At 51.2% G+C, this 27384-nt stretch overlaps 1 protein-coding gene across 3 annotated transcripts in view; it reads right to left on the bottom strand.

Moving 5' to 3' along the window:
* The window catches only part of APOC2 (apolipoprotein C2), a 45840-nt gene extending 29420 nt beyond the window's left edge, over positions 1 to 16420 (bottom strand). The window contains exon 1 of one of the 3 annotated variants that reach the window (XM_075580618.1): positions 16320 to 16420. The gene's annotated coding sequence lies outside the window, so the exon portion shown is untranslated. Of the gene's footprint in view, positions 1 to 15408; positions 15718 to 16319 lie in introns of those variants that run through there. The other 2 variants (XM_075580619.1, XM_075580620.1) reach the window with 2 other exon arrangements.
* Between the last annotated feature and the right edge of the window lie 10964 nt (positions 16421 to 27384).

The following is a 27384-nucleotide window of genomic DNA, read 5'->3' as shown; positions in this document are numbered from 1 at the left end:
CACACGCAGCATACTGAGGTTACTCTGCTCACACGCAGCATACTGAGGTTACTCTGCTAACACGCAGCATATTGGGGTTACTCTGCTCACACGCAGCATATTGGGGTTACTCTGCTCACACACATACAGGGGTTACTCTGCTCACACACATGCTGCGGTTACTCTGCTCACACGCAGCATACTGCGGTTACTCTGCTCACACACATGCTGCGGTTACTCTGCTCACACGCAGCATACTGCGGTTACTCATCTCACACACAGCATACTGAGGTTACTCTGCTCACACACAGCATACTGAGGTTACTCTGCTCACACACAGCATACTGGGGTTACTCTCTGCTCACACACATACTGCGGTTACTCTGCTCACACGCAGCATACTGGGGTTACTCTCTGCTCACACACATACTGTGGTTACTCTGCTCACACACACATACAGGGGTTACTCTGTTCACACACAAACAGGGGTTACTCTGTTCACATGCAGCATACTGAGGTTACTCTGCTCACATGCAGCATACTGAGGTTACTCTGCTCACACACACATACTGCGGTTACTCTGCTCACATGCAGCATACTGAGGTTACTCTGCTCACACACACATACAGGGGTTACTCTGTTCACACAGAGCATACTGAGGTTACAATACTCAAACACAGTATGCTGAGATTACTCTCTGCTCACACACATACTGGGGTTACTCTGTGCTCACACACATACTGGGGTTACTCTGCTCACACGCAGCATACTGGGGTTACTCTGCTCACACGCAGCATACTGCGGTTACTCTCTGCTCACACACATACTGCGGTTACTCTGCTCACATGCAGCATACTGGGGTTACTCTGCTCACACACAAACAGGGGTTACTCTGTTCACACAGAGCATACTGAGGTTACAATACTCAAACACAGCATACTGAGGTTACTCTGTGTTCAAACGCAGCATTGTGAGGTTACTCTGTGCTCACATACAGCATACTGAGGTTACTCTGTGCTCACACACAGCATACTGAGGTTACTCTCTGCTCACACACAGCATATTGAGGTTGCTCTGCTCACATGCAGCATATTGAGGTTACTCTGTGCTCACACACAGCATACTCAGGTTACTCTGTGCTCACACACAGCATACTGAGGTTACTCTGTGCTCAAACGCAGCATACTGAGGTTACTCTGTGCTCACACACAGTATACTGAGGTTACTCTGTGCTCACTCACAGCATACTGAGGTTAATCTCTGCTCACACACAGTATACTGAGGTTACTCTGTGCTCACACACAGTATACTGAGGTTACTCTGTGCTCACACACAGCATACTGAGGTTACTCTGTGCTCACACACAGTATACTGAGGTTAGTCTGTGCTCACACACAGCATACTGAGGTTACTCTCTGCTCACACACAGCATACTGCAGTTACTCTCTGCTCACACACAGCATACTGCAGTTACTCTCTGCTCACTCACAGCATACTGAGGTTACTCTGTGCTCATACACAGCATACTGAGGTTAATCTGTACTCAAACCCAGCATGCTAAGGTTACTCTGTACTCAAACCCAGCATGCTAAGGTTACTCTGTTCTCACACGCAGCATACTGAGGTTACTCTGTTCTCACACGCATCATACTGAGGTTACTTTGTGCTCAAACGCAGCATACTGAGGTTACTCTGTGCTCACACAGCATACTGTGGTTACTCTGTGCTCACACACAGCATACCGAGGTTACTCTGTGCTCACACGCAGCATACTGAGGTTACTCTGTGCTCACAAGCAGCATACTGAGCTTACTCTGTGCTCACACGCAGCATACTGAGGTTACTCTGTGCTCACAAGCAGCATACTGAGGTTACTCTGTTCTCACACGCAGCATACTGAGGTTACTCTGGGCTCACACTCAGTATGCTGATGTTACTGTGCTCACACTCAATATGCTTAGGTTACTCTGTTCGCCCAGAGCATACTGAGGTTACTCTGCTCATACGCAGTATGCTGAGATTACATTGTGCTTACACATAGCATACTGAGGTTACTCTGTGCTCACACACAGCATACTATGGTTACTCTTTGCTCACCCGCAGTATACGGACATTACTCTTCGCTCACACACTGCATACTGAGGTTACTCTGCTCACAAGCAGTATGCTGAGGTTACTCTGTGCTCACACACAGCATACTATGGTTACTCTTTGCTCACCCGCAGTATACGGACATTACTCTTCGCTCACACACAGCATATTAAGGTTACTCTGCTCACACGCAGCATACAAAGGTTACTCTCGGCTTATACACAGCATACTGAGGTTACTCTGCTCAGACACGGCATACTGAGTTTACTCTGTGCCCACACGCAGCATACTGAGGTTACTCTGCTCACACACAGCATACTGAGGTTACTCTGTGCTCACACACAGCATACTGAGTTTATTCTGTGCTCACACACAGCATACTGAGGTTACTCTGTGCCCACACGCAGCATACTGAGGTTACTCTGTGCTCACACGCAGCATACTGAGGTTACTCTGTGCTCACACAGCATACTGAGTTTATTCTGTGCCCACACGCAGCATACTGAGGTTACTCTGTGCCCACACGCAGCATACTGAGGTTACTCTGTGCTCACACGCAGCATACTGAGCTTACTCTGTGCTCACACACAGCATGCTGAGGTTACTTTGTGCTCACACACAGCATACTGAGGTTACTCTGTGCAAACACCGCATACTGAGGTTAATCTGGGCTCACACACAGCATGCTGAGGTTACTCTGTGCTCACACGCAGCATGCTGAGGTTACTCTGTGCTCACACACAGCATGCTGAGGTTACTCTGTGCTCACACGCAGCATGCTGATGTTACTCTGCTCACATGCAGCATACTGAGTTTATTCTGTGCTCACACACAGCATACTGAGTTTACTCTGTTCTCACACGCAGCATACTGAGGTTACTCTGTGCCCACACGCAGCATACTGAGGTTACTCTGTGCTCACACACCGCATACTGAGCTTACTCTGTGCTCACACACAGCATGCTGAGGTTACTTTGTGCTCACACACAGCATACTGAGGTTACTCTCTGCTCACACACAGCATGCTGAGGTTACTCTGTGCTCACACGCAGCATACTGAGGTTACTCTGTGCACACACACCGCATACTGAGGTTAATCTGGGCTCACACACAGCATGCTGAGGTTACTCTGTGCTCACACGCAGCATGCTGAGGTTACTCTGTGCTCACACACAGCATGCTGAGGTTACTCTGTGCTCAAACGCAGCATGCTGAAGTTACTCTGTGCTCACACACAACATGCTGAGCTTACTCTGTGCTCACACACAGCATGCTGAGCTTACTCTGTGCTCACACACAGCATGCTGAGGTTACTCTGTGCTCACACACAGTATACTGAGGTTACTCTGTGCTCACACACAGCATACTGAGGTTACTCTGTGCTCACACACAGTATACTGAGGTTACTCTGGGCTCACACACAGCATACTGAGGTTACTCTGTGCTCACACACAGTATACTGAGGTTACTCTGTGCTCACACACAGCAAACTGAGGTTACTCTCTGCTCACACACAGCATATTGCAGTTACTCTCTGCTCACACGCAGCATACTGAGGTTACTCTGGGCTCACACACAGCATATTGAGGTTACTCTGTGCTCACACACAGCATACTCAAGTTACTCTGTGCTCACACACAGCATACTGAGGTTACTCTGTGCTCACACACAGCATACTGAGGTTGCTCTGTGCTCACACACAGCATGCTGAGCTTACTCTGTGCTCACACACAGCATGCTGAGGTTACTCTGTGCTCACACACAGTATACTGAGGTTACTCTGTGCTCACACACAGCATACTGAGGTTACTCTGTGCTCACACACAGCATACTGAGGTTACTCTGGGCTCACACACAGCATACTGAGGTTACTCTGTGCTCACACACAGCATACTGAGGTTACTCTGTGCTCACACACAGCATACTGAGGTTACTCTCTGCTCACACACAGCATACTGCAGTTACTCTCTGCTCACACGCAGCATACTGAGGTTACTTTGTGCTCACACACAGCATACTGAGGTTACTCTGTGCTCACACACAGCATACTGCGGTTACTCTTTGCTCACACACAGCATACTGAGGTTACTCTGTGCTCACACGCAGCATACTGAGGTTACTCTGTGCTCACACGCAGCAAACCGAGGTTACTCTGTGCTCACACAGCATACTGAGGTTAATCTGTACTCAAACCCAGCATGCTAAGGTTACTCTGTGCTCACACGCAGCATACTGAGGTTACTCTGTTCTCACACGCAGCATACTGAGGTTACTCTGTTCTCACACGCAGCATACTGAGGTTACTCTGTGCTCACATGCAGCATACTGCGGTTACTTTGTGCTCACACACAGCATACTGAGGTTACTCTGTGCTCACACACAGCATACTGCAGTTACTCTCTGCTCACTCACAGCATACTGAGGTTACTCTGTTCTCACACGCAGCATACTGAGGTTACTCTGTTCTCACACGCAGCATACTGAGGTTACTCTGTGCTCACACGCAGCATACTGAGGTTACTCTGTGCTCACACGCAGCATACTGAGGTTACACTGTGCTCACACGCAGCATACTGAGGTTACTCTGTGCTCACACACAGCATACTGAGGTTACTTTGTGCTCACACGCAGCATACTGAGGTTACTCTGTGCTCACACGCAGCATACTGAGGTTAATCTGGGCTCACACACAGCATGCTGAGGTTACTCTGTGCTCACACGCAGCATACTGAGGTTACTCTGTGCTCAAACGCAGCATACCGAGGTTACACTGTGCTCACACACAGCATACTGAGGTTACTCTGTGCTCACACGCAGCATACTGAGGTTACTCTGGGCTCACACTCAGTATGCTGATGTTACTGTGCTCACACTCAATATGCTTAGGTAACTCTGCTCGCCCAGAGCATACTGAGGTTACTCTGCTCATACGCAGTATGCTGAGATTACATTGTGCTCACACACAGCATACTGAGGTTACTCTGCTCACAAGCAGTATGCTGAGGTTACTCTGTGCTCACACACAGCATACTATGGTTACTCTTTGCTCACCCGCAGTATACGGACATTACTCTTCGCTCACACGCAGCATACAAAGGTTACTCTCGGCTTATACACAGCATACTGAGGTTACTCTGCTCAGACACGGCATACTGAGTTTACTCTGTGCCCACACGCAGCATGATGAGGTTACTCTGTGCTCACACACAGCATACTGAGGTTACTCTGTGCACACACACCGCATACTGAGGTTAATCTGGGCTCACACACAGCATGCTGAGGTTACTCTGTGCTCACACGCAGCATACTGAGGTTACTCTGTGCTCACACACAGCATGCTGAGTTTACTCTGTGCTCACAGCATACTGAGGTTTCTCTGTGCTCACACACAGCATACTGAGGTTACTCTGTGCTCACACAGCATACTGAGGTTTCTCTGTGCTCACACACAGCATGCTGAGCTTACTCTGTGCTCACACACAGCATACTGAGGTTACTCTGTGCTCACACACAGCATGCTGAGCTTACTCTGTGCTCACACAGCATACTGAGGTTACTCTGTGCTCACACACAGCATACTGAGGTTTCTCTGTGCTCACACACAGCATACTGAGGTTACCCTCTGCTCACACACATACTGAGGTTACTCTGCTCACACATAGTATGCTGAGGTTACTCTCTGCTCACACACATACTGGGGTTACTCTGTGCTCACACACATACTGGGGTTACTCTGCTCACACGCAGCATACTGGGGTTACTCTGCTCACACGCAGCATACTGCGGTTACTCTCTGCTCACACACATACTGGGGTTACTCTGCTCACACACAGCATACTGGGGTTACTCTGCTCACACACATACAGGGGTTACTCTGTTCACACAGAGCATACTGAGGTTACAATACTCAAACACAGTATGCTGAGGTTACTCTCTGCTCACACACATACTGGGGTTACTCTGTGCTCACACACATACTGGGTTACTCGGCTCACACACAGCATGCTGGGGTTACTCTGCTCAAACGCAGCATACTGAGGTTACTCTGTGTTCAAACGCAGCATTGTGAGGTTACACTGTGCACAAAATACAGCATACTAAGTTTACTCTGTGCTCACACACAGCATACTGAGGTTACTCTGTGCTCACACACTGCATACTGAGGTTACTCTGTGCTCACACGCAGCATACTGAGGTTACTCTGCTCACATGCAGCATATTGAGGTTACTCTGTGCTCACACACAGCATACTCAGGTTACTCTGTGCTCACACACAGCATACTGAGGCTACTCTGTGCTCACACACAGCATACTGAGGTTGCTCTGTGCTCACACACAGCATACTGAGGTTACTCTGTGCTCACACACAGCATACTGCGGTTACTCTGTGCTCACACGCAGCATACTGAGGTAACTCTGTGCTCACACGCAGCATACTGAGGTTACTCTGTGCTCACACGCAGCATACTGAGGTTACTCTGTGCTCACACGCAGCATACTGAGGTTACTCTGTGCTCACACAGCATACTGAGGTTACTCTGTGCTCACACGCAGCATACTGAGGTTAATCTGTACTCAAACCCAGCATGCTAAGGTTACTCTGTGCTCACACGCAGCATACTGAGGTTACTCTGTTCTCACACGCAGCATACTGAGGTTACTCTGTTCTCACACGCAGCATACTGAGGTTACTCTGTTCTCACACACAGCATACCGAGGTTACTCTGTGCTCAAACGCAGCATACCGAGGTTACTCTGTGCTCACACACAGCATACCGAGGTTACTCTGTGCTCACACACAGCATACTGAGGTTACTGTGCTCAGAAACGGCATACTGAGGTTACTCTGTTCTCACACACAGCATACTGAGGTTACTTTGTGCTCACACACAGCATACTGAGGTTACTCTGTGCTCACACACAGCATACTGCGGTTACTCTGTGCTCACACACAGCATACTGAGGTTACTCTGTGCTCAAACGCAGCATACCGAGGTTACTCTGTGCTCACACACAGCATACCGAGGTTACTCTGTGCTCACACACAGCATACCGAGGTTACTCTGTGCTCAAACGCAGCATACTGAGGTTACTCTGTGCTCACACACAGCATACCGAGCTTACTCTGTGCTCACACACAGCATACCGAGGTTACTCTGTGCTCACACGCAGCATACTGAGGTTACTCGGCTCAGAAACGGCATACTGAGGTTACTCTGTGCTCACACGCAGCATACTGAGGTTACTCTGCTCACATACAGCATATTGAGGTTACTCTGTGCTCACACACAGCATACTCAGGTTACTCTGTGCTCACACACAGCATACTGAGGTTACTTTGTGCTCACACACAGCATACTGAGGTTACTTTGTGCTCACACACAGCATACTGAGGTTACTTTGTGCTCACACGCAGCATACTGAGGTTACTCTGTGCTCACATGCAGCATACTGAGGTTACTCTGTTCTCACACTCAGCATACTGAGGTTACTCTGTGCTCACACACAGCATACCGAGCTTACTCTGTGCTCACACACAGCATACCGAGGTTACTCTGTGCTCACACACAGCATACCGAGGTTACTCTGTGCTCACACGCAGCATACTGAGTTTACTTGGCTCAGAAACGGCATACTGAGGTTACTCTGTGCTCACACGCAGCATACTGAGGTTACTCTGCTCACATACAGCATATTGAGGTTACTCTGTGCTCACACACAGCATATTGAGGTTACTGTGCTCAGAAACTGCATACTCAGGTTACTCTGTGCTCACACACAGCATACTGAGGTTACTTTGTGCTCACACACAGCATACTGAGGTTACTTTGTGCTCACACACAGCATACTGAGGTTACTTTGTGCTCACACACAGCATACTGAGGTTACTCTGTGCTCACACGCAGCATACTGAGGTTACTCTGTTCTCACACTCAGCATACTGAGGTTACTCTGTGCTCACGCAGCATACTGAGGTTACTTTGTGCTCACACACAGCATACTGAGGTTACTCTGTGCTCACACACAGCATACCGAGGTTACTCTGTGCTCAAACGCAGCATACCAAGGTTACTCTGTGCTCACACACAGCATACTGAGGTTACTGTGCTCAGAAACGGCATACTGAGGTTACTCTGTGCTCACACGCAGCATACTGAGGTTACTCTGTGCTCACACGCAGCATACTGAGGTTACTCTGTGCTCACACAGCATACTGAGGTTACTCTGTGCTCACACGCAGCATACTGAGGTTAATCTGTACTCAAACCCAGCATGCTAAGGTTACTCTGTGCTCACACGCAGCATACTGAGGTTACTCTGTTCTCACACGCAGCATACTGAGATTACTCTGTTCTCACACGCAGCATACTGAGGTTACTCTGTTCTCACACACAGCATACCGAGGTTACTCTGTGCTCAAACGCAGCATACCGAGGTTACTCTGTGCTCACACACAGCATACCGAGGTTACTCTGTGCTCACACACAGCATACTGAGGTTACTGTGCTCAGAAACGGCATACTGAGGTTACTCTGTTCTCACACACAGCATACTGAGGTTACTTTGTGCTCACACACAGCATACTGAGGTTACTCTGTGCTCACACACAGCATACTGCGGTTACTCTGTGCTCACACACAGCATACTGAGGTTACTCTGTGCTCAAACGCAGCATACCGAGGTTACTCTGTGCTCACACACAGCATACCGAGGTTACTCTGTGCTCACACACAGCATACCGAGGTTACTCTGTGCTCACACGCAGCATACTGAGGTTACTCGGCTCAGAAACGGCATACTGAGGTTACTCTGTGCTCACACGCAGCATACTGAGGTTACTCTGCTCACATACAGCATATTGAGGTTACTCTGTGCTCACACACAGCATACTCAGGTTACTCTGTGCTCACACACAGCATACTGAGGTTACTTTGTGCTCACACACAGCATACTGAGGTTACTTTGTGCTCACACACAGCATACTGAGGTTACTTTGTGCTCACACGCAGCATACTGAGGTTACTCTGTGCTCACATGCAGCATACTGAGGTTACTCTGTTCTCACATTCAGCATACTGAGGTTACTCTGTGCTCACACACAGCATACCGAGCTTACTCTGTGCTCACACACAGCATACCGAGGTTACTCTGTGCTCACACACAGCATACCGAGGTTACTCTGTGCTCACACGCAGCATACTGAGGTTACTTGGCTCAGAAACGGCATACTGAGGTTACTCTGTGCTCACACGCAGCATACTGAGGTTACTCTGCTCACATACAGCATATTGAGGTTACTCTGTGCTCACACACAGCATATTGAGGTTACTGTGCTCAGAAACTGCATACTCAGGTTACTCTGTGCTCACACACAGCATACTGAGGTTACTTTGTGCTCACACACAGCATACTGAGGTTACTTTGTGCTCACACACAGCATACTGAGGTTACTTTGTGCTCACACACAGCATACTGAGGTTACTCTGTGCTCACACGCAGCATACTGAGGTTACTCTGTTCTCACACTCAGCATACTGAGGTTACTCTGTGCTCACGCAGCATACTGAGGTTACTTTGTGCTCACACACAGCATACTGAGGTTACTCTGTGCTCACACACAGCATACCGAGGTTACTCTGTGCTCACACGCAGCATACCGAGGTTACTCTGTGCTCACACACAGCATACTGAGGTTACTGTGCTCAGAAACGGCATACTGAGGTTACTCTGTGCTCACACACAGCATACTGAGGTTACTCTGTGCTCACACAGCATTCTGAGGTTACTCTGTGCTCACACAGCATTCTGAGGTTACTCTGTGCTCACACGCAGCATACTGAAGTTACTGTGCTCAGAAACGGCATACTGAGGTTACTCTGTTCTCAAACACAGCATACTGAGGTTACTCTGTGCTCACACACAGCATACTGAGGTTACTTTGTGCTCACACACAGCATACTGAGGTTACTCTGTGCTCACACACAGCATTCTGAGGTTACTCTGTGCTCACACACAGCATACTGAGGTTACTCTGTGCTCACACACAGCATACTGAGGTTAATCTGGGCTCACACACAGCATACTGAGGTTACTCTGTGCTCACACAGCATACTGAGGTTACTCGGTGCTCACACACAGCATACCGAGGTTACTCTGTGCTCAAACGCAGCATACCGAGGTTACTCTGTGCTCACACACAGCATACCGAGGTTACTCTGTACTCACACACAGCATACTGCGGTTACTCTGTTCTCACACACCGCATACTGAGGTTACTTTGTGGTCACACGCAGCATACCGAGGTTACTCGGCTCAGAAACGGCATGCTGAGGTTACTCTGTGCTCACACGCAGAATGCTGAAGTTACTCTGTGCTCACACGCAGCATACTGAGGTTACTCTGTGCTCACACGCAGAATGCTGAAGTTACTCTGTGCTCACACGCAGCATACTGAGGTTACTCTGTGCTCACACGCAGCATACTGAGGTTACTCTGTGCTCACACACAGCATACTGAGGTTACTCTGTGCTCACACACAGCATACTGAGGTTACTCGGTGCTCACACGCAGCATACTGAGGTTACTCTGTGCTCACACACAGCATACTGAGGTTACTCTGTGCTCACACAGCATACTGAGGTTACTCTGTGCTCACACAGCATACTGAGGTTACTCTGTTCTCATATACAGCATACTGAGGTTACTCTGTTCTCATATACAGCATACTGAGGTTACTCTGTGCTCACACACAGCATACTGAGGTTACTCTGTGCTCACACAGCATACTGAGGTTACTCTGTGCTCATACGCAGCATACTGGGGGTACTCTGTGCTCACACGCAGCATACTGAGGTTACGCTGTGTTTACACGAAGCATACTGAGGTTACTCTTCTCATACACAGCATTCTGAGGTTACTCTGTGCTCACACGCAGTATGCTGTGGTTACTCTGCTCACACACAGCATGCTGAGGTTACTATGCTGACACAAAGAATGCTGAGGTTACTATGTGCTCACACGCACAGCATGCTGAAGTTACTCTGTGCTAACACAGAGCATACTGAGGTTACTCTGTGCTCACACGCAGCATGCTGAGGCTATTTTGTGCTCACACGCAGCATACTGAGGTTACTCTGTGCTCACACAGCATGCTGAGGTTACTTTGTGCTCACACACAGCATACTGAGGTTACTCTGTGCTCACACACAGCATACTGAGGTTACTCTGTTCTCACACACCGCATACTGAGGTTACTGTGCTCAGAAACGGCATACTGAGGTTACTCTGTGCTCACACACAGCATACTGCGGTTACTCTGTGCTCACACACAGCATACTGAGGTTACTCTGTGCTCAAACGCAGCATACCGAGGTTACTCTGTGCTCACACACAGCATACCGAGGTTACTCTGTGCTCACACACAGCATACCGAGGTTACTCTGTGCTCACACGCAGCATACTGAGGTTACTCTGTGCTCACACACAGCATACCGAGCTTACTCTGTGCTCACACACAGCATACCGAGGTTACTCTGTGCTCACACGCAGCATACTGAGGTTACTCGGCTCAGAAACGGCATACTGAGGTTACTCTGTGCTCACACACAGCATACTGAGGTTACTTTGTGCTCACACACAGCATACTGAGGTTACTTTGTGCTCACACACAGCATACTGAGGTTACTCTGTGCTCACACGCAGCATACTGAGGTTACTTTGTGCTCACACACAGCATACTGAGGTTACTCTGTGCTCACACGCAGCATACTGAGGTTACTTTGTGCTCACACACGGCATACTGAGGTTACTTTGTGCTCACACACAGCATACTGAGGTTACTCTGTGCTCACACGCAGCATACTGAGGTTACTCTGCTCTCACACACAGCATACCGAGGTTACTCTGTGCTCAAACGCAGCATACCAAGGTTACTCTGTGCTCACACACAGCATACTGAGGTTACTGTGCTCAGAAACGGCATACTGAGGTTACTCTGTGCTCACACACAGCATACCGAGGTTACTCTGTGCTCACACACAGCATACTGAGGTTACTCTGCTCTCACACACAGCATACTGAGGTTACTCTGTGCTCACACACAGCATGCTGAGGTTACTCTGCTCATACACAGCATACTGAGGTTACTCTGCTCATACACAGCATACTGAGGTTACTGTGCTCACACACAGCATACTGAGGTTACTCTGTGCTCACACACAGCATACTGAGGTTACTCTGTTCTCACACACCGCATACTGAGGTTACTGTGCTCACACACAGCATACTGAGGTTACTCTGCTCATACACAGCATACTGAGGTTACTGTGCTCACACACAGCATACTGAGGTTACTCTGTGCCCACACACAGCATACTGAGGTTACTCTGCTCATACACAGCATACTGAGGTTACTCTGCTCATACACAGCATACTGAGGTTACTCTGCTCACACACAGCATACTGAGGTTACTCTGTGCTCACACACAGCATACTGAGGTTACTCTGTGCCCACACACAGCATACTGAGGTTACTCTGTTCTCAGACGCAGCATACTGAGGTTACTCTGTGCTCACACAGCATTCTGAGGTTACTCTGTTCTCACACACCGCATACTGAGGTTACTGTGCTCTGAAACGGCATACTGAGGTTACTCTCTGCTCACACACAGCATACTGAGGTTACTCTGTGCTCACACACAGCATACTGAGGTTACTCTGCTCATACACAGCATACTGAGGTTACTGTGCTCACACACAGCATACTGAGGTTACTCTGTGCCCACACACAGCATACGGAGGTTACTCTCTGCTCACACAGCATTCTGAGGTTACTCTGTTCTCACACACAGCATACTGAGGTTACTCTGTGCTCACACACAGCATACTGAGGTTACTCTGTTCTCACACACCGCATACTGAGGTTACTGTGCTCAGAAACGGCATACTCAGGTTACTCTGTGCTCACACACAGCATACTGAGGTTACTCTGTGCTCACACACAGCATACTGCGGTTACTCTGTGCTCACACACAGCATACTGAGGTTACTCTGTGCTCACACACAGCATACCGAGGTTACTCTGTGCTCACACGCAGCATACTGAGGTTACTCGGCTCAGAAACGGCATACTGCGGTTACTCTGTTCTCACACACAGCATACTGAGGTTACTCTCTGCTCACACAGCATACTGAGGTTACTCTGTGCTCACACACAGCATACTGAGGTTACTCTGTGCTCACACACAGCATACTGAGGTTACTCTGTGCTCACACACAGCATACCGAGGTTACTCTGTGCTCACACGCAGCATACTGAGGTTACTCGGCTCAGAAACGGCATACTGCGGTTACTCTGTTCTCACACACAGCATACTGAGGTTACTTTGTGGTCACACGCAGCATACCGAGGTTACTCGGCTCAGAAACGGCATGCTGAGGTTACTCTGTGCTCACACTCAGAATGCTGAAGTTACTCTGTGCTCACACGCAGCATACTGAGGTTACTCGGTGCTCACACGCAGCATACTGAGGTTACTCTGTGCTCACACACAGCATACTGAGGTTACTCTGTGCTCACACAGCATACTGAGGTTACTCTGTTCTCATATACAGCATACTGAGGTTACTCTGTGCTCACACACAGCATACTGAGGTTACTCTGTGCTCACACAGCATACTGAGGTTACTCTGTGCTCATACGCAGCATACTGGGGGTACTCTGTGCTCACACGCAGCATACTGAGGTTACTCTGTGTTTACACGAAGCATACTGAGGTTACTCTTCTCATACACAGCATTCTGAGGTTACTCTGTGCTCACACGCAGTATGCTGTGGTTACTCTGCTCACACACAGCATGCTGAGGTTACTATGCTGACACAAAGAATGCTGAGGTTACTATGTGCTCACACGCACAGCATGCTGAAGTTACTATGTGCTAACACAGAGCATACTGAGGTTACTCTGTGCTCACACGCAGCATGCTGAGGCTATTTTGTGCTCACACGCAGCATACTGAGGTTACTCTGCTCATACACAGCATACTGAGGTTATTCTCTGCTCACACACAGCATGCTGAGGTTACTTTGTGCATACACACCACATACTGAGGTTACTCTCTGCTCACACGCAGCATACTGAGGTTACTCTGCTCACATACAGCATACTGAGGTTACTCTGTGCTCACATACAGCATTCTGAGGTTATTCTCTGCTCACACACAGCATGCTGAGGTTACTTTGTGCATACACACCACATACTGAGGTTACTCTCTGCTCACACGCAGCATACTGAGGTTACTCTGCTCACATACAGCATACTGAGGATACTCTCTGCTCACACAGCATACTGAGGTTACTCTGCTCACACGCAGCATGCTGAGGCTATTTTGTGCTCACACGCAGCATACTGAGGTTACTCTCTGCTCACACGGCATACTGAGGTTACTCTCTACTCACACACAGCATACTGAGGTTACTCTCTGCTCACACACAGCATACTGAGGTTTCTCTGTGCTCATACACAGCATTCTGAGGTTACTCTGTGCTCACACACCGCATACTGAGGTTACTCTCTACTCACACACAGCATACTGAGGTTACTCTCTGCTCACACACAGCATACTGAGGTTTCTCTGTGCTCACACACAGCATACTGAGGTTACCCTCTGCTCACACACCGCATACTGAGGTTACTCTCTACTCACACACAGCATACTGAGGTTACTCTGTGCTCACACAGCATACTGAGGTTACTCTGTGCTCACAGGCAGCATGCTGAGGTTACTCTGTGCTCACACACAGCATACTGAGGTTACTCTGTGCTCACACAGCATACTGAGGTTACTCTGTGCTCACACGCAGCATACTGCGGTTACTCTGAGCTCACACGCAGCATACTGAGGTTACTCTGTGCTCACACGCAGCATACTGCGGTTACTCTGAGCTCACACGCAGCATACTGAGGTTACTCTGTGCTCACACGAAGCATACTGTGGTTACTCTGTGCTCACACAGCATACTGAGGTTACTCTGTGCTCACACAGCATACTGAGGTTACTCTGCTCATACACAGCATACTGAGGTTACTCTCTGCTCACACACAGCATACTGAGGTTACTCTGCTCACACACAGCATGCTGAGGTTACTATGCTGACACAAAGAATGCTGAGGTTACTCAGTGCTCACACACAGCATACTGAGGTTACTATGTGCTCACACAGCATACTGAGGTTACTTTGTGCTCACACGCAGCATGCTGAGGTTACCATGTGCTCACACAGCATACTGAGGTTACTCTGTGCTCACACACAGCATACTGAGGTTACTCTGTGCTCACACACATAGGGTGACCAGATGTCCCGGTATTGCCAGGACAGTCCCGTTTTTTCTGTCCTGTTCCGTTTGCCGGTCCGTCCCGGAAATGTCCCGGTTTTTGTCCTTGGTCCCGTTAGTTAGATGCGGGATGGCGGCGGCGGTGATTATTTTCTATGTAGAATGCATGAATGCTGCAGGGGGCGGGGCTTTAAAGTAGAAAATGCTGGGCCGGATGAAGGAGGATGCCGGGGGCGGGGCTTAGATTGCCGACCGGCATGTGTGTGTGTGAGAATTAGAGTAACAGGCATTAGTGATATACAGGTGTATGTGTGTGTGTGTGTGTGTGTGTGTGTGTGTGTGTGTGTGTGTGTGTGTGTGTGTGTGTGTGTGTGTGTGTGTGTGTGTGTGTGTGTGTGTGTGTGAGAGAGAGAGAGCGGAACACACATTAGTGTTATACAGATGTGTGTGCGTGTGTGCTTGTGTGTGAGAGAGACAAACAGACATTAGTGTTATACAGGTGTGTGTGTGTGTGTGTGTGTGTGTGTGTGTGTGTGTGTGTGTGTGTGTGTGTGTGTGTGTGTGTGTGTGTGTGTGTGTGTGTGTGTGTGTGTGTGAAACAGACATTAGTGTTATACAGATGTGTGTGCCTGTGTGTGTGCTTGTGTGTGAGAGAGAGAAACAGACATTAGTGTTATACAGATGTGTGTGTGTGTGTGTGTGAGAGAGAGAGAGAGGAACACACATTAGTGTTATACAGATGTGTGTGCGTGTGTGTGTGCTTGTGTGTGAGAGAGAGAAACAGACATTAGTGTTATACAGATGTGTGTGTGTGTAAGAGAGAGGAACAGGCATTATGGCACCTTCTCTTTACTCCCATGATCACCCCTCACCACCTATCCCCCTTCCCTCACACTACATCTCCCCTCCTCTCACCTCCACTCTTCTCCTCTTCTTTCCTGCATATGAAGGCTCCTGTGGGTTTATATCCTGACCCTGACTTGTTGTCAGAGCTGAGGTACTAAGTCCAAACAAACACTGAGCTGTATGTTCTGGGGATCAGAGGTGAGGAACACACGACCTGCAGTCACAAACAGTGTGTGATAGTCACCAGGTCTATTGTGTGTCAGCACCTGTGTGTTTCCTATGTATGTGTGTCCTGTACACGAGTGAGTGTGTGTGTGTCCTCCTATATGTGAGTATGTGTGTCCTGTATGTGAGTGATTGAGTGTGTGGCCTCCTATATGTGTGTGTGTGTCCTCCTATAAGTGAGTGTGTGTCCCGTATGTGAGTGTGTGTCCTTCTATATGGATGTGTGACCTGTATGTGAGTGAGTGTGTGGATCCTATATGTGAGTATATGTGTCCAGTAGGTGATTGTGTCCTCCTATATGTGAGTATGTGTGTCCTGTATAAGAGTGAGTGTGTGTCGTCCTATATGTGAGTATGTGTCCTTTATATGAGTGAATGAGTGTGGGTGTGTCCTCCTATATGTGAGTATGTGTGGCCTGTATATGAGTGAGTGTGTGTGTCCTCCTATATGTGAGTATGAGTCCTGTATATGAGTGAGTGTGTGTGTGTCCTCCTATATGTGAGTATGTGTGTCCTGTATGTGAGAGTAAAAGAAATGGGTATAGGCTGCACTCAATCTTTTAAAAAGATTGAAAAACCTTCAGAATTTGCTGGAACACTCGGGGGGGGGGGGGGACACAGGGCACGAGGGATAATGTTTCACTCGGGGGGGGTCACAGGGTACGAGTGATAATGTTTCACTCGGGGGGGGTCACAGGGTACGAGTGATAATGTTTCACTCGGGGGGGGGACAGGGCACGAGGGATAATGTTTCACTCGGGGGGGGGTCACAGGGTACGAGTGATAATGTTTCACTCGGGGGGGGTCACAGGGTACGAGTGATAATGTTTCACTCGGGGGGGGTCACAGGGTACGAGTGATAATGTTTCACTCGGGGGGGGGGACAGGGCACGAGGGATAATGTTTTACTCGGGGGGGGGGGTCACAGGGTACGAGTGATAATGTTTCACTCGGGGGGGGGTCACAGGGTACGAGTGATAATGTTTCACTCGGGGGGGACACAGGGTACGAGTGATAATGTTTCACTCGGGGGGGTCACAGGGTACGAGTGATAATGTTTCACTCGGGGGGGGACACAGGGTACGAGTGATAATGTTTCACTCGGGGGGGACACAGGGTACGAGTGATAATGTTTCACTCGGGGGGGGAACACAGGGTACGAGTGATAATGTTTCACTCGGGGGGGGAACACAGGGTACGAGTGATAATGTTTCACTCGGGGGGGGAACACAGGGTACGAGTGATAATGTTTCACTCGGGGGGGGGGGGACACAGGGTACGAGTGATAATGTTTCACTCGGGGGGGGACACAGGGTACGAGTGATAATGTTTCACTCGGGGGGGGACACAGGGTACGAGTGATAATGTTTCACTCGGGGGGGGGGACACAGGGTACGAGTGATAATGTTTCACTCGGGGGGGGGGAACACAGGGTACGAGTGATAATGTTTCACTCGGGGGGGGACACAGGGTACGAGTGATAATGTTTCACTCGGGGGGGGGACACACAGGGCACGAGGGATAATGTTTCACTCGGGGGGGGGGACACAGGGTACGAGTGATAATGTTTCACTCGGGGGGGGACACAGGGTACGAGTGATAATGTTTCACTCGGGGGGGGGGACACAGGGTACGAGTGATAATGTTTCACTCGGGGGGGGGGGACACAGGGTACGAGTGATAATGTTTCACTCGGGGGGGGACACAGGGTACGAGTGATAATGTTTCACTCGGGGGGGGACACAGGGTACGAGTGATAATGTTTCACTCGGGGGGGGGACACAGGGTACGAGTGATAATGTTTCACTCGGGAGGGAACACAGGGTACGAGTGATAATGTTTCACTCGGGGGGGGGGACACAGGGTACGAGTGATAATGTTTCACTCGGGGGGGGGGACACAGGGTACGAGTGATAATGTTTCACTCGGGGGGGGGCACAGGGTACGAGTGATAATGTTTCACTCGGGGGGGGGACACAGGGTACGAGTGATAATGTTTCACTCGGGAGGGAACACAGGGTACGAGTGATAATGTTTCACTCGGGGGGGGGGACACAGGGTACGAGTGATAATGTTTCACTCGGGGGGGGGGGACACAGGGTACGAGTGATAATGTTTCACTCGGGGGGGGGCACAGGGTACGAGTGATAATGTTTCACTCGGGGGGGGGCACAGGGTACGAGTGATAATGTTTCACTCGGGGGGGAACACAGGGTACGAGTGATAATGTTTCACTCGGGGGGGGGGTCACAGGGTACGAGTGATAATGTTTCACTCGGGGGGGGGACACAGGGTACGAGTGATAATGTTTCACTCGGGGGGGGGGCACAGGGTACGAGTGATAATGTTTCACTCGGGGGGGGGACACAGGGTACGAGTGATAATGTTTCACTCGGGGGGGGACACAGGGTACGAGTGATAATGTTTCACTCGGGGGGGGACACAGGGTACGAGTGATAATGTTTCACTCGGGGGGGGACACAGGGTACGAGTGATAATGTTTCACTTGGGGGGGGACACAGGGTACGAGTGATAATGTTTCACTCGGGGGGGGGGACACAGGGTACGAGTGATAATGTTTCACTCGGGGGGGGGAACACAGGGTACGAGTGATAATGTTTCACTCGGGGGGGGGGGGTCACAGGGTACGAGTGATAATGTTTCACTCGGGGGGGGGACACAGGGTACGAGTGATAATGTTTCACTCGGGGGGGGGACACAGGGTACGAGTGATAATGTTTCACTCGGGGGGGGACACAGGGTACGAGTGATAATGTTTCACTCGGGGGGGGGGACACAGGGTACGAGTGATAATGTTTCACTCGGGGGGGGGGACACAGGGTACGAGTGATAATGTTTCACTCGGGGGGGGGCACAGGGTACGAGTGATAATGTTTCACTCGGGGGGGGGCACAGGGTACGAGTGATAATGTTTCACTCGGGGGGGGGGACACAGGGTACGAGTGATAATGTTTCACTCGGGGGGGGGCACAGGGTACGAGTGATAATGTTTCACTCGGGGGGGGACACAGGGTACGAGTGATAATGTTTCACTCGGGGGGGGACACAGGGTACGAGTGATAATGTTTCACTCAGGGGGGGGACACAGGGTACGAGTGATAATGTTTCACTCGGGGGGGGACACAGGGTACGAGTGATAATGTTTCACTTGGGGGGGGACACAGGGTACGAGTGATAATGTTTCACTCGGGGGGGGGCACAGGGTACGAGTGATAATGTTTCACTCGGGGGGGGGACACAGGGTACGAGTGATAATGTTTCACTCGGGGGGGGACACAGGGTACGAGTGATAATGTTTCACTCGGGGGGGGACACAGGGTACGAGTGATAATGTTTCACTCGGGGGGGGACACAGGGTACGAGTGATAATGTTTCACTTGGGGGGGGACACAGGGTACGAGTGATAATGTTTCACTCGGGGGGGGGGACACAGGGTACGAGTGATAATGTTTCACTCGGGGGGGGGGACACAGGGTACGAGTGATAATGTTTCACTCGGGGGGGGACACAGGGTACGAGTGATAATGTTTCACTCGGGGGGGGGCACAGGGTACGAGTGATAATGTTTCACTCGGGGGGGGGGGGACACAGGGTACGAGTGATAATGTTTCACTCGGGGGGGGACACAGGGTACGAGTGATAATGTTTCACTCGGGGGGGGGACACAGGGTACGAGTGATAATGTTTCACTCGGGGGGGGGACACAGGGTACGAGTGATAATGTTTCACTCGGGGGGGGAACACAGGGTACGAGTGATAATGTTTCACTCGGGGGGGGGGCACAGGGTACGAGTGATAATGTTTCACTCGGGGGGGGGCACAGGGTACGAGTGATAATGTTTCACTCGGGGGGGGGGACACAGGGTACGAGTGATAATGTTTCACTCGGGGGGGGGACACAGGGTACGAGTGATAATGTTTCACTCGGGGGGGGGGACACAGGGTACGAGTGATAATGTTTCACTCGGGGGGGGGAACACAGGGTACGAGTGATAATGTTTCACTCGGGGGGGGGCACAGGGTACGAGTGATAATGTTTCACTCGGGGGGGGACACAGGGTACGAGTGATAATGTTTCACTCGGGGGGGGACACAGGGTACGAGTGATAATGTTTCACTCGGGGGGGGACACAGGGTACGAGTGATAATGTTTCACTTGGGGGGGGGCACAGGGCACGAGTGATAATGTTTCACTCGGGGGGGGGACACAGGGTACGAGTGATAATGTTTCACTCGGGGGGGGGGGACACAGGGTACGAGTGATAATGTTTCACTCGGGAGGGAACACAGGGTACGAGTGATAATGTTTCACTCGGGGGGGAACACAGGGTACGAGTGATAATGTTCTCTCTGTTCTACATTCTTGTTCCTGTCTCTTGTGCTGAAGCCTAGTACTCTCCATGTTGACTTCAGCTCCCTGTTTCCTGAGGCCGGCTGCTAGTCTCACGCAGAGGCCTGTTCCTGACTCCTGTGCTGAAGCAGAGGTCTCCAGTGTGTACTTCAGCTCCCTGTTTCCTGAGGCCTGCTGTCCTTCCATAGCAGAGGCCTGTCTACCGGCTCCTGGGGCCTGCTGCTCTCTCTCTATTACAGAAGCCGTGTCCAGGTTCCTGTGCTGAAGCGGAGCACCTCCTGAGTATACTTCAGCTCCCTGTTTCCTATAGTCTGCTGCCCTACCCTTAGCAGAGGCCAGTCTATGAGTCCTGAGGTCTGTCGCTCTCTCTCTCTCCTTGCACAGGCCTGCTCTGGACTCTTGCGCTGAAGCACTGGTTTACCAGTGCTGCCTGGCGGTGTGCCCACTCCGGTGCTACCTTCTCCAGTCCCGACCCTGCTACATACGACTACGAACTGCGCAATCCGGATCAGCCTGTGCGGTCTAAGGTCGGTGCTTTTACAACCCCACCTCAGCCACGCGGTCCGACCCAGGTTTGTGGCGAGCACAAGCGCGACGATCACCTAATACGGAAGAACTCATTTATTCTGCACTATCGCAACTGGTATAACTCGGCTATTTCCGTTTAATATATATATATATATACTTCGCCCTTGTGTGACGAAACGCATAGGGTTGGTGACGTTATTGCGTTTCTGGGTGTGTGTACACGGAGTCCTGGGAGTCCCTGCGATCTAGCTAGCTGCATTTTTAGTGCTAGCAACTGTTCCATGCTGAGAGCAGAGGACGTAGAGATATTGATTAACTCAGTTCCTTGGCACCAACTCGTGACAGGAGCTGGTGGTGGCTGCACGCTGTGCAGATGTACCCTGCCTACCTGGGACCCCCCCACCCTCGCAGATAGAGATTTCTCTCCCACGTATGGTTTTAGTCCTGTAAGTGCATTTCCTTTGGGCTGCAGTTTTTTAAATAAATGTACTTTATTGTTTAAACAGTTACGTGCTATGGAGCTTGCGCTTCTGTTTGTTTTTTTGCTCTTAGATTCGTAGTGGTTGGTTATACCACTTTTATCTGAAGCTGCACAACGCTCCCTGGATCTTCACCTGGGACTCTTATCTCTCTGGATTTTTGTTTAAAGTGGAACATTTATTTTGGACTTTTTCTTTATCACTATCACATTATGGTTTGTTGTTATATTTAGTTAATTGTGTGCTATTTTTTATTAGTATATACTTATTAGTTATAATATTATTTGTACTATTAATATTATCACTTATATCCACCTGAGCGCTACATATTTTGTGTTTTTGTCATATAAAGGAGAGACAACACACAGACACACACACACACACATGTTACCATCCGAGGACTGATAAAGTAGAGACAGCACACAGTAGGAAGATAACAAAAGGAAATATTAGCTTAAACAGCATCACAGATAACCGACGTTTCGACCCCCCAGAGAGGTCTTTTTAAAGGGGATGTGTATACAGTGCTACCCACAAGTGAATCCATATATACCTGAAAAGCCAGTGACTCCACACGGGTGGTTGTACACATCGATTGACCTCTTGTCTGGAGTTGGTCTAGGTATTTGTTGGTCTATCTGTCCACATTTACCAGTTTACAAGTTTGTAAGGACTTTGGAGGCAGCACACACATAGCGCTACGTGCACAGTGTCTATCAGGACATTTTGAGCTACGGCGCATGCGCCACGCGTCATCCGACGGCACCAGCAGGTCTGTGATCACGCCAGCGGGTTGTGATCACGCCAGCGGGTTGTGTGGCGGCAGCGCACAAGGTCTGCACATCCTGTGATGTTCCTCCACTGATCTCCGGTTGGGTTTCCTTGGCAGCTGTTGCTGATCTCCGGTCGGGTTTCCTTGGCAGCTGTTGCTGATCTCCGGTCGGGTTTCCTTGGCAGCTGTTGCTGATCTCCGGTCGGGTTTCCTTGGCAGCTGTTGCTGATCTCCGGTCGGGTTTCCTTGGCAGCTGTTGCTGGTCTCCGGTCGGGTTTCCTTGGCAGCTGTTGCTGGTCTCCGGTCGGGTTTCCTTGGCAGCTGTTGCTGGTCTCCGATCGGGTTTCCTTGGCAGCTGTTGAGATCTCCGGTCGGGTTTACTTGGCAGCTGTTGCTGATCTCCGGTCGGGTTTCCTTGGCACCTGTTGCTGATCTCCGGTCGGGTTTCCTTGGCAGCTGTTGCTGATCTCCGGTCGGGTTTCCTTGGCACCTGTTGCTGATCTCCGGTCGGGTTTCCTTGGCAGCTGTAGCTGATCTCCGGTTGGGTTTCCTTGGCAGCTGTTGCTGATCTCCGGTTGGGTTTCCTTGGCAGCTGTTGCTGGTCTCCGGTCGGGTTTCCTTGGCAGCTGTTGCTGATCTCCGGTCGGGTTTCCTTGGCAGCTGTTGCTGGTCTCCGGTTGGGTTTCCTTGGCAGCTGTTGCTGGTCTCCGGTCGGGTTTCCTTGGCACCTGTTGCTGATCTCCGGTCGGGTTTCCTTGGCAGCTGTTGCTGATCTCCGGTTGGGTTTCCTTGGCAGCTGTTGCTGGTCTCCGGTCGGGTTTCCTTTGCAGCTGTTGCTGGTCTCCGGTCGGGTTTCCTTGGCAGCTGTTGCTGATCTCCGGTCGGGTTTCCTTGGCAGCTGTTGCTGATCTCCGGTCGGGTTTCCTTGGCAGCTTTTGCTGATCTCTGGTCAGGTTTCCTTGGCAGCTGTTGCTGATCTCCGGTCGGGTTTCCTTGGCAGCTGTTGCTGATCTCCGGTCGGGTTTCCTTGGCAGCTGTTGCTGATCTCCGGTCGGGCTTCTTTGGCAGCTGTTGCTGGTCTCCGGTCGGGTTTCCTTGGCAGGTGTTGCTGATCTCCGGTCAGGTTTCCTTGGCAGCTGTTGCTGATCTCCGGTCGGGTTTCCTTGGCAGCTGTTGCTGATCTCCGGTCAGGTTTCCTTGGCAGCTGTTGCTGATCTCCGGTCGGGTTTCCTTGGCAGCTGTTGCTGGTCTCCGGTCGGGTTTCCTTGGCAGCTGTTGCTGATCTGAGGTCGGGTTTCCTTGGCAGCTGTTGCTGATCTCCGGTCGGGTTTCCTTGGCAGCTGTTGCTGATCTCCGGTCGGGTTTCCTTGGCAGCTGTTGCTGGTCTCCGGTCGGGTTTCCTTGGCAGCTGTTGCTGATCTCCGGTCGGGTTTCCTTGGCAGCTGTTGCTGATCTCCGGTCGGGTTTCCTTGGCAGCTGTTGCTGATCTCCGGTCGGGTTTCCTTGGCAGCTGTTGCTGATCTCCGGTCGGGTTTACTTGGCAGCTGTTGCTGATCTCCGGTCGGGTTTCCTTGGCAGCTGTTGCTGGTCTCCGGTCGGGTTTCCTTGGCAGCTGTTGCTGATCTCCGGTCGGGTTTCCTTGGCAGCTGTTGCTGATCTCCGGTCGGGTTTCCTTGGCAGCTGTTGCTGGTCTCCGGTCGGGTTTCCTTGGCAGCTGTTGCTGGTCTCCGGTCGGGTTTCCTTGGCAGCTGTAGCTGATCTCCGGTCGGGTTTCCTTGGCAGCTGTTGCTGATCTCCGGTCGGGTTTCCTTGGCAGCTGTTGCTGATCTCCGGTCGGGTTTCCTTGGCAGCTGTTGCTGATCTCCGGTTGGGTTTCCTTGGCAGCTGTTGCTGATCTCCGGTTGGGTTTCCTTGGCAGCTGTTGCTGGTCTCCGGTCGGGTTTCCTTGGCACCTGTTGCTGATCTCCGGTCGGGTTTCCTTGGCAGCTGTTGCTGATCTCCGGTTGGGTTTCCTTGGCAGCTGTTGCTGGTCTCCGGTCAGGTTTCCTTTGCAGCTGTTGCTGATCTCCGGTCGGGTTTCCTTGGCAGCTGTTGCTGATCTCCGGTCGGGTTTCCTTGGCAGCTGTTGCTGATCTCCGGTTGGGTTTCCTTGGCAGCTGTTGCTGGTCTCCGGTCGGGTTTCCTTGGCAGCTGTTGCTGATCTCCGGTCGGGTTTCCTTGGCAGCTGTTGCTGATCTCCGGTCGGGTTTCCTTGGCAGCTGTTGCTGATCTCCGGTCGGGTTTCCTTGGCAGCTGTTGCTGGTCTCCGGTCGGGTTTCCTTGGCAGCTGTTGCTGGTCTCCGGTCGGGTTTCCTTGGCAGCTGTTGCTGGTCTCCGGTCGGGTTTCCTTGGCACCTGTTGCTGATCTCCGGTCGGGTTTCCTTGGCAGCTGTTGCTGATCTCCGGTCGGGTTTCCTTGGCAGCTGTTGCTGGTCTCCGGTCGGGTTTCCTTGGCAGCTGTTGCTGATCTCCGGTCGGGTTTACTTGGCAGCTGTTGCTGATCTCCGGTCGGGTTTCCTTGGCAGCTGTTGCTGATCTCCGGTCGGGTTTCCTTGGCAGCTGTTGCTGATCTCCGGTCGGGTTTCCTTGGCAGCTGTTGCTGATCTCCGGTCGGGTTTCCTTGGCAGCTGTTGCTGGTCTCCGGTCGGGTTTCCTTGGCAGCTGTTGCTGATCTCTGGTCGGGTTTCCTTGGCAGCTGTTGCTGATCTCCGGTCGGGTTTCCTTGGCAGCTGTTGCTGGTCTCCGTTCGGGTTTCCTTGGCAGCTGTTGCTGATCTCCGGTCAGGTTTCCTTGGCACCTGTTGCTGATCTCCGGTCGGGTTTCCTTGGCAGCTGTTGCTGATCTCCGGTCGGGTTTCCTTGGCAGCTGTTGCTGATCTCCGGTCGGGTTTCCTTGGCAGCTGTTGCTGATTTCCGGTCGGGTTTCCTTGGCAGCTGTTGCTGATTTCCGGTCAGGTTTCCTTGGCACCTGTTGCTGATCTCCGGTCGGGTTTCCTTGGCAGCTGTTGCTGATCTCCGGTCGGGTTTCCTTGGCACCTGTTGCTGATCTCCGGTCGGGTTTCCTTGGCAGCTGTTGCTGATTTCCGGTCGGGTTTCCTTGGAAGCTGTTGCTGATCTCCGGTCGGGATTCCTTGGCAGCTGTTGCTGATTTCCGGTCGGGCTTCTTTGGCAGCTATTGCTGATCTCCGGTCGGGTTTCCTTGGCAGCTGTTGCTGATTTCCGGTCGGGTTTCCTTGGCAGCTGTTGCTGATCTCCGGTCGGGTTTCCTTGGCAGCTGTTGCTGATCTCCGGTCGGGTTTACTTGGCAGCTGTTGCTGATCTCCGGTCGGGTTTCCTTGGCAGCTGTTGCTGATTTCCGGTCGGGTTTCCTTGGCAGCTGTTGCTGATTTCCGGTCAGGTTTCCTTGGCACCTGTTGCTGATCTCCGGTCGGGTTTCCTTGGCAGCTGTTGCTGATCTCCGGTCGGGTTTCCTTGGCACCTGTTGCTGATCTCCGGTCGGGTTTCCTTGGCAGCTGTTGCTGATTTCCGGTCGGGTTTCCTTGGAAGCTGTTGCTGATCTCCGGTCGGGATTCCTTGGCAGCTGTTGCTGATTTCCGGTCGGGCTTCTTTGGCAGCTATTGCTGATCTCCGGTCGGGTTTCCTTGGCAGCTGTTGCTGATTTCCGGTCGGGTTTCCTTGGCAGCTGTTGCTGATCTCCGGTCGGGTTTCCTTGGCAGCTGTTGCTGATCTCCGGTCGGGTTTACTTGGCAGCTGTTGCTGATCTCCGGTCGGGTTTCCTTGGCAGCTGTTGCTGGTCTCCGGTCGGGTTTCCTTGGCAGCTGTTGCTGATCTCCGGTCGGGTTTCCTTGGCAGCTGTTGCTGATCTCCGGTCGGGTTTCCTTGGCAGCTGTTGCTGGTCTCCGTTCGGGTTTCCTTGGCAGCTGTTGCTGATCTCCGGTCAGGTTTCCTTGGCACCTGTTGCTGATCTCCGGTCGGGTTTCCTTGGCAGCTGTTGCTGATCTCCGGTCGGGTTTCCTTGGCAGCTGTTGCTGATCTCCGGTCGGGTTTCCTTGGCAGCTGTTGCTGATTTCCGGTCGGGTTTCCTTGGCAGCTGTTGCTGATTTCCGGTCAGGTTTCCTTGGCACCTGTTGCTGATCTCCGGTCGGGTTTCCTTGGCAGCTGTTGCTGATCTCCGGTCGGGTTTCCTTGGCACCTGTTGCTGATCTCCGGTCGGGTTTCCTTGGCAGCTGTTGCTGATTTCCGGTCGGGTTTCCTTGGAAGCTGTTGCTGATCTCCGGTCGGGCTTCTTTGGCAGCTGTTGCTGATCTCCGGTCGGGTTTCCTTGGCAGCTGTTGCTGATTTCCGGTCGGGTTTCCTTGGCAGCTGTTGCTGATCTCCGGTCGGGTTTCCTTGGCAGCTGTTGCTGATTTCCGGTCGGGTTTCCTTGGCAGCTGTTGCTGATTTCCGGTCAGGTTTCCTTGGCACCTGTTGCTGATCTCCGGTCGGGTTTCCTTGGCAGCTGTTGCTGATCTCCGGTCGGGTTTCCTTGGCATCTGTTGCTGATCTCCGGTCGGGTTTCCTTGGCAGCTGTTGCTGATTTCCGGTCGGGTTTCCTTGGAAGCTGTTGCTGATCTCCGGTCGGGCTTCTTTGGCAGCTGTTGCTGATCTCCGGTCGGGTTTCCTTGGCAGCTGTTGCTGATCTCCGGTCGGGTTTCCTTGGCAGCTGTTGCTGATCTCCGGTC

This window comes from Ascaphus truei (genome assembly GCF_040206685.1).
Source record: "Ascaphus truei isolate aAscTru1 chromosome 6 unlocalized genomic scaffold, aAscTru1.hap1 SUPER_6_unloc_2, whole genome shotgun sequence".
NCBI lineage: Eukaryota > Metazoa > Chordata > Amphibia > Anura > Ascaphidae > Ascaphus > Ascaphus truei.
This window is presented reverse-complemented; position numbering and strand designations above follow the sequence as displayed.